The sequence below is a fragment of the Penaeus japonicus genome, unplaced genomic scaffold, assembly GCF_977035675.1.
Source record: "Penaeus japonicus unplaced genomic scaffold, GWHDUDI00000001_assembly GWHDUDI00000022, whole genome shotgun sequence".
Classification (NCBI taxonomy): domain Eukaryota; kingdom Metazoa; phylum Arthropoda; class Malacostraca; order Decapoda; family Penaeidae; genus Penaeus; species Penaeus japonicus.
The window spans coordinates 689461-696884 of record NW_028234424.1 but is presented as its reverse complement, the minus strand read 5'-3'; positions in this window follow the sequence as shown (position 1 = coordinate 696884).

Here is a 7424-nt window from a genome sequence, read left to right as displayed (position 1 = left end):
GGGATTTTTTTTTTTTTTTCGTTTTTTTTTCGGTTTTTAACATTCTTCAGCTCTGCCCACGCTGCACTTCGCCGACCTCGCACGTCACCTCTCACTGTTATGCATGATGTGCCGTGCTTGACGTTGAAGTGGAGCCCTGTGGGTTAGCTTGTAGTCTGGGTTAAAAGGTGTTTAAAAAATCTTCGTTCTTGAACTTGAATTTGCAGGTCCTCTTGAGGTTACTTCTTCATTCTTCTTGTCTTCTTTTAGGTTCTCCTCTTCATGGTTGCCTCCTTACATCATCGGTCTCCTGTACCTGATGCCGTGAATATGGCCTCAACTTCTTCAATGCCATTGATTCTGCTGAGGCTTTTGGGCCACCAGGCATGTGTGCCTTCTGGACGAACGTTGAGGCGATTGTAGAGCTCCTCATCCTCATCTTGGATTCTTGTCCATCTTCTTGTGGCTTGATGGTGGAGTCTCTGGTTGATCGCCTCGATCCTTAGTCTTTGATGGATCTCTCGTGCAGTGACTACTTCAGGAAAGCGAATATTCAGAATCCATTTGCCTGCCTGGTTCTGAATAGTCTGTAGCTTCATCATCTGCCTTCTGGAAATGGTGTGAGTAGGCACTGGCGGGTATTCCATGATGGGCCGCACTAGGGCTTTATAAATGTAGAGCTTGGTTTCAGTACTCAGTGTCCATCTCATCTCATCTTCATCCAGACTTCAACAGGGTAGCAGCAAGGCAGATAGCAGCAGCAGCCAACCTGACCCTCCCGCGACGCTCGCGGAAGTCAGGTCACGCAAAGGGGGTGATAATTATACCTCACCTCACCTGACGCACCTGCCTCCCTTACCTGTAAGAGTCAGGTCACGCCAAGGGTGTCACAATCACGCCCACCTCACCTGTCGCACCTGCCTCCTTTACCTGCAAGAAGCAACCACTCACGCTAAGTGAGTGACCCTGACAGCAAGCAGCTTCACCTGACTGAAAGGTTATAGTTATAACCAAACCCAAAGATATCATTGACAAGCTTACTACACAGAGTGCTCCGCCAGGTAACCGTGGTTTGCCGCGGCCCTGGCCAGGCCTTCTCTGGTAGTGGGTGCTGTCCAGCCTGAACACTACTCTGGCAATTTATATCTCCCTTCCTCGGCGCCTGTCAGCTTACCGTTGACAGGGGTTATAAATTGTCAGAGCTGACTTCTTGTTCGCCTTTTTCTCCCACTCTCTTCTTCTGCTTCCTGGCACTTGGAAGGACCTGCGGGGGTGACCTCCCTCGTATTCGTCCAGACAAGGAGCGCAGCCCCAGTCCCCCTTGTAGCAGGTTCGGGACCAGGGAGCGCTTCCACGTGCTAAACCACGATTCCCCTGGCACGTGACGGAGCTGCGTCAATTCCGCCAGGCAGGAGGGTGGGTGCAGGAGTAGGGACAAGGGAGACCTACATAAGTCTCCAAACTACAGTGTGTAGTATAGGGATAGGTCCCCTCTGGGGTTCCCTGGTATTCGTCGTTCGACACCCCCACGACTGGCACATATCAAGCTTGTGCTGGGGGGGTATGTAATCGTCTGACATCTTACATACCAGGCATAGGATAACTTTGATTGATTTTTTGATTTTAATTGATTGTATGTCAATGTAAACGAAGATGCCTCGAGTCCGTCTGAAGGTTAACGGGAGTTTATCCGAATCGCTTCGGACTGAGCTCTCGCAGTTGATCCACCTGCAAAACATAGTCCTCTTACGACTCCATGCCAGCCCTGATGGATACGTCGCCCAAGTCGAAAGCGAAAATGACGTGAGCCGCTTCTTCGAAGAAGGAACAAAATCTGAATTACTCAGAAAATCCTGCTTCCCCATCCTGTCTCCTGACAAAAGAGCCAAGCTCACACTAGTCCTTAAGAACATTGACCAGAGTATTACGCAAATGGAACCAGACGAAATCGCTAGGGAAATTAAAAGGACATGCCCACACGCAAAAGTAGACGAAGTCTACATTATGAGCAAATATAATATGATCAAGGTACGCTTCAACAACATCAGCACTGCCAACAATATTAAAGAGAAGGGCCTGAGAATGTTTGCATTCTCAGTAACATCAAGGCAAATAGAACATGAAAAATTTACAGCGATCAAGCAGTGCATGAACTGTTATGCATATGATCATGTAAAAAACAAGTGTCCAAATAAAGAAACCAAATTCTGCTCAGAGTGTGGAGCCAAAGGACACATTTTCTCACAATGTACCAGCTCAACAAAAAAATGCCTCAGGTGTGGAGGTGACCACCGTACCCTAGCTAACCGCTGCCCTGAAAGAAAAAAGATAATCAAGGAGACAGAAGAACTGAAAGATGAAAAGGCAAAGCAGCAGGAGAACCGAACCTTCAGTGAGGTAGCAAAACAGGCTGTCAAACAGACTATCATGGCCACAAAGGAGACAATCCGCAACACCATCATGGATGCCACCCCTCAAAGACAACAACCAGTCATCCAACTGCCTAACGACGCCTCCCTAGAGATCTTAACGGTTCTTATTAACGCCCATCTCAAGTGCCTGAGAGACCCCAGCAGCGACTATAATACCGTTGCCAACAGGGGACTAAGACTTGCCGGTCTTCCAGAAGTCACCCTAGAGCCAGAGGAAGACTCTGCCAGCATCCTGCGAGTGATTGCTCCCTCAACAAGACCAAAGCGCACAGGCACAGCAGGATCGCAGGAAAGTATTCAGTCCCATGTTCTCGCACTGGAAAGACACGACAGACTCCTCAGCCAATCTGAAGAAGACATGGAGGAGAATGGCGAACTCGAAATTGTTCTGCCCAATGAACCCGAAAAGGAGACCCCACAGGAAGGACCTGATGAGGAGACCTCAAAAACGGTAACCCAACCTCTCCAAACCTTCATCCCACCGGTAGTCCCGACCTATCTAAAAGAAAAAATGGCTAGAAGTCAAGACTCAGCTTCTGCAGACTACAAGAAGCTAAATGACGGCACCCCGATCGAACCAAAGACGCTAGGATTACGTCTACACGCAGAAAACCCCAAAAAATTCCAAAAGAGCAGCAGAAAGTCCATTGGCGACGAAATCCGCAAGGGTTCCATAAAGTATACATATAATAATCCAAGGTTCCAATCAGCCGACTATGAGACAAAGATCTTTAAGCATCTAAAGCATGGGGACATAGAAGTAAGATCGAGCATGATTGAGGAGGCACCGAACCTCAAAAAAATAAGAAACGGTTTCGAAGAAACCAGAGATAGGCCCGAGGACAAGAAACAGAGCACGTAATGTCAAGACTAAACATTGTTCAACACAATGTCCGCCACTGGAGCTCTGAAAGATCGAGAGAGCTGAGTAATACTTACAGAGAAACAGACCCAGAGATCATTCTCATTAACAGCCACGGGAGGAAAGAATCAGAGGGACTCAAAATCTTCCCTTATAACACCTACCTCACAAACAAATCAGGTGAGCAAAACGATGGAGTCGCAATACTCATCAAACGGAACGTCACTCACAGAATAATGGACGACTTCCACTCTGAAACGTTGGCTGTTCAGGTGGACACCTCAGAGGGGCCCATCATCATAGCCACCTCATATCTACCACCAAGGAGGCCCTATTTACCAATCGCTGACTTCATGCGACTGATAAGGACGAACAAGCCTGTTTACCTACTGGGTGACCTCAACGCCAGACATCGCATTCTCGGCCATAATGACAACAATGGCGTTGGACGCACGCTGGCAACATTTGTCAATAATGGGCAGGTAACAGTCTTGGGCCCTCATTTTGCCACCTTTATTACCCAGAATGCAGCTTCCACTCCAGATCTGGTTATCACCAACAGATATGGATTTCTAAACACCCACATCAGCCAAGGCCCATTAACCACTAGTGACCATATTCCAATTCACTTAACCATATCAACCTCTCCAATCATGGTCCCATCGCCACCAAGACCTGATTACCAGAAAGCAGATTGGGAAAAATTCAAAGAGCTTCTGGGTGACACTGAAATAGAAAGCCTCTTAAACCAACACCATTCTGTAATAGACACGGAGACTGAAAACTGGCTCAGTGAGGTGATAGAAGCCAAAAAGCAGAGCATACCAAACAAAAACTTTCGCATCATCTGCCACCACCGAACAAATGATGAATTAAACCACCTCAAAGCTCTATATGAGAACATCAAATCTCATGCCGAGAGATCAGGCTGGACTGCAGAAAGGCGGCTTCAATACAGGCAACTCCAGAATCAAATAAAAGAAACTGCAAAAGCCATCTCACAAGAGAACTGGGAGAGACTAACAACAGATCTCTCATCACATACAAATGAGCCAGCCACCTTCTGGAGAAAGATAAATCAAATGAGAGGGAACAACAACTCCTATTCTCCTTACATCCTCGACGCCAATAACACCAAAGTCTTCGAGGCAGATGGCAAAATTAACATCCTAAACAGATACTGGAGTAAGATTTTCAAAATCTCCGACGAAGAAAATCGTGATTTCAGTCAGCAACACCAGCAGGTGGTCCTCAGAGATCTTGAAAGGTTTCCTAACAAACTGAAACCAGACGAAACCATAGATCTCAACAGACTCTCAAACGACAATCCGCTAACTGCTGAAATTTCCATAAACGAGATCAAAGCCACAATAGCCAAAATGAAGAATAAGGCAGCAGGAATCAGCAAGATCAATAAGATCGATCTTACCAACCTCCCTGAGAACTCTCTCATCAAGCACAGGAACATATACAATGCCTGTTTAGCTGCTGGATACTTTCCAAAAGCCTTCAAAGTCGCCACTGTAACGCTGATTCCGAAACCAGGCAAACCACCCAACAGGCCTGAGAATTTCCGCCCCATCTCTCTTCTAGAGATTCCAGGTAAAATCCTCGAAAAGATTGTTAATCAAAGGCTCATGAATCATCTCGAAAGTAACAACATTTTAAATCCAAATCAGTACGGATTTAGAAGAGGAAAAGGTACCACCACAGCAATAGCGATTGCATATGAGAGCATAGCGAATGCCCTAGCCGATAAGCAACAGTGTAACGTCATCCTCAGAGACGTATCTAAGGCATTCGATAAAGTCTGGCACGACGGTCTACGTCACAGACTAATCGATGCCCAAATGCCAGACCCAACAACCAAGCTACTGAGCAGTTTCCTAAAAGACCGAAAAGCCCGAATCAAAATAGGTAATCTCCTCGGAAACGAAATTAACCTCCAAAGCGGTGTCCCCCAGGGGAGCGTAATATCACCCACGCTCTACATCCTGTACACCTCTCCTCTGCCTCCACCAACATTCCATCACACATACGTCTGCTATGCTGATGATGTCACCCAGATAATAACACATCCGAGCAGATCCAAAATCATTATGACCCTGCAGACCCACAATGCAATCACATCAATCAACCAATTTGAAAAGAACTGGAAGATTAAAACCAACAATCAAAAGTTCGAAATTTACCAATCACAATAAACAACACTGAAATCCCTTTCACTCAAAATGGGAAACTTTTAGGACTAAAAATTAATTGCAGAGGATTCGCTCCCCATGTCAGAGAGCGAGCAAGACTAGCTAATAATCAATTAGCACTCTGCAAGCGGTTCTCTGGCTGCTCTGAAAAAACCAAACTCCATCTGTACAAAGCACTTATTCGACCAATCCTTGAATACCCACCGGTGCCACTAAATACCATTTCGAATTCTCTCATGTTGAAACTACAGGCAGTCCAAAACAAATCCCTCATCTGGGTAGCTGGATGCAGATATCCAAACATTCCATCTGCAGCAACGCGCCATGGGAGATACAACATCATCCCCATGAATGTTCGGATCCACCATCTTGCTAAGAAGGTCTGGGAAAAGCTTGACCTAATGGAGGATCATAATTACCTAAGAGTGTCGGAGATGGAGCTCGGCACAGCAAACCACTCGTGGTTCCTACGAAGTTTGCCACGCATCCACATAGAACCAGATCCAATGTACAGACGCAGGCGCGCCGACCGCGCAGCCCCTGCAGACGACGACCCTGACGACCCTGGCGACCCTTAACGACCTCTCCTTTGGCGAACACTTAAGATGGCTGACCTGAAATGAAAGTAAACAATGAGTTAAAACAAAACACGAGTTCGCTCAGATTGCGCGAGTGTATGTCTGGAGCCTCACGAGACTTCAACCACGCATCGTACAACCGGAGTTCGCTTGATGAAAAAAAAAAAAATTGAAGAAGGGTATCTCTCCAACACTCGTATCTCCTCCAGGGGTTCGAGGAGATACGCATGGGGGAGAGACATCTCATACGCCAATGGCACCAGATCCCCCAACAGTGGATGTGGTAACACTGCTGGAGGATCGAGTGCACGGGCGTAAGAAAGAAAGAAAAAAAAAAAAAAAAAAAAAAAAAAAAAAAAGGTATTGGCAATTAAAAAGGTGCTGGTAATTAAAAAGGGTGTTGGTAACAAAAACGGGTGTTGGATTTTATTATACTTATATATGTAATAATTACATATCCATAAATTATTTAAATAGCAACTCGGACGGTATCGAAGGACCACTCAAGGGTCCACTCAAGCACTGACAATTAATCGGCAACTGACATGAATAGACTCCCGAGCGTGTCTGCAGTGTACAAAAGAAAACAAAAACAAATCAGGCAAGAGGGAAAGCCCCTCCAACTTTTATATTCTCACGCTAATATTTCAATTTCTTAGCTAGCTCCCTTCCCCCAACCCCTAATCTTCCTTCAATCATGGACTCGTCCATGACTTCCCTTAGATTTCCGATTTCCGTACTCAGTGTCTGGAACCTTCTGATCTTGTTCAGCTGATGTTTAGCTTTGGTTGCTCTTTCATTTATGTGAGGGACAATTCCTCTTCTGCTAATTGTTAGCCCTAGTATCTTTCCTTTGTCACAGTAGTCCACTGCTTCCTCGTCCACTATCAGATCTGCTGTCTTGAACTTGGCCACAGGAATGACTTGGAATTTTCTCATGTTGGTTGAGATCTTCCACTGTCTTTCGTATCGATTGATGGTCTCTATGGCTCTGGCAGTTCTGAGTGCCATCATCTCGATCGATCTCCCTTCGTACTTGATTATCTGCGTGATGTCGTCGGCGTACATATAGTGATTGCTGCCATGTGATGGTTTAGGCAGATCTGCTGTATATATGGTGAACAGTGTCGGTGAGAGGCAGCTTCCCTGTGGAACTCCACTCATGAGGGGAATTGCTTCGCCGACTGTGTTGCCGACGACTATTCTTGCGCTTCGACTTTCAACAAAGTCACACAATAGCTTCGTCAAGTACGTCGGGAGGTTCAGCCTGATGATCTTAAGTTTCAGGCCTGTGTGCCAAACTTTGTCGAAGGCTTTGGCCACATCTCTCAGAACCACATTGACTTGGTTCCTTTCGCTCATGGCATTGGCG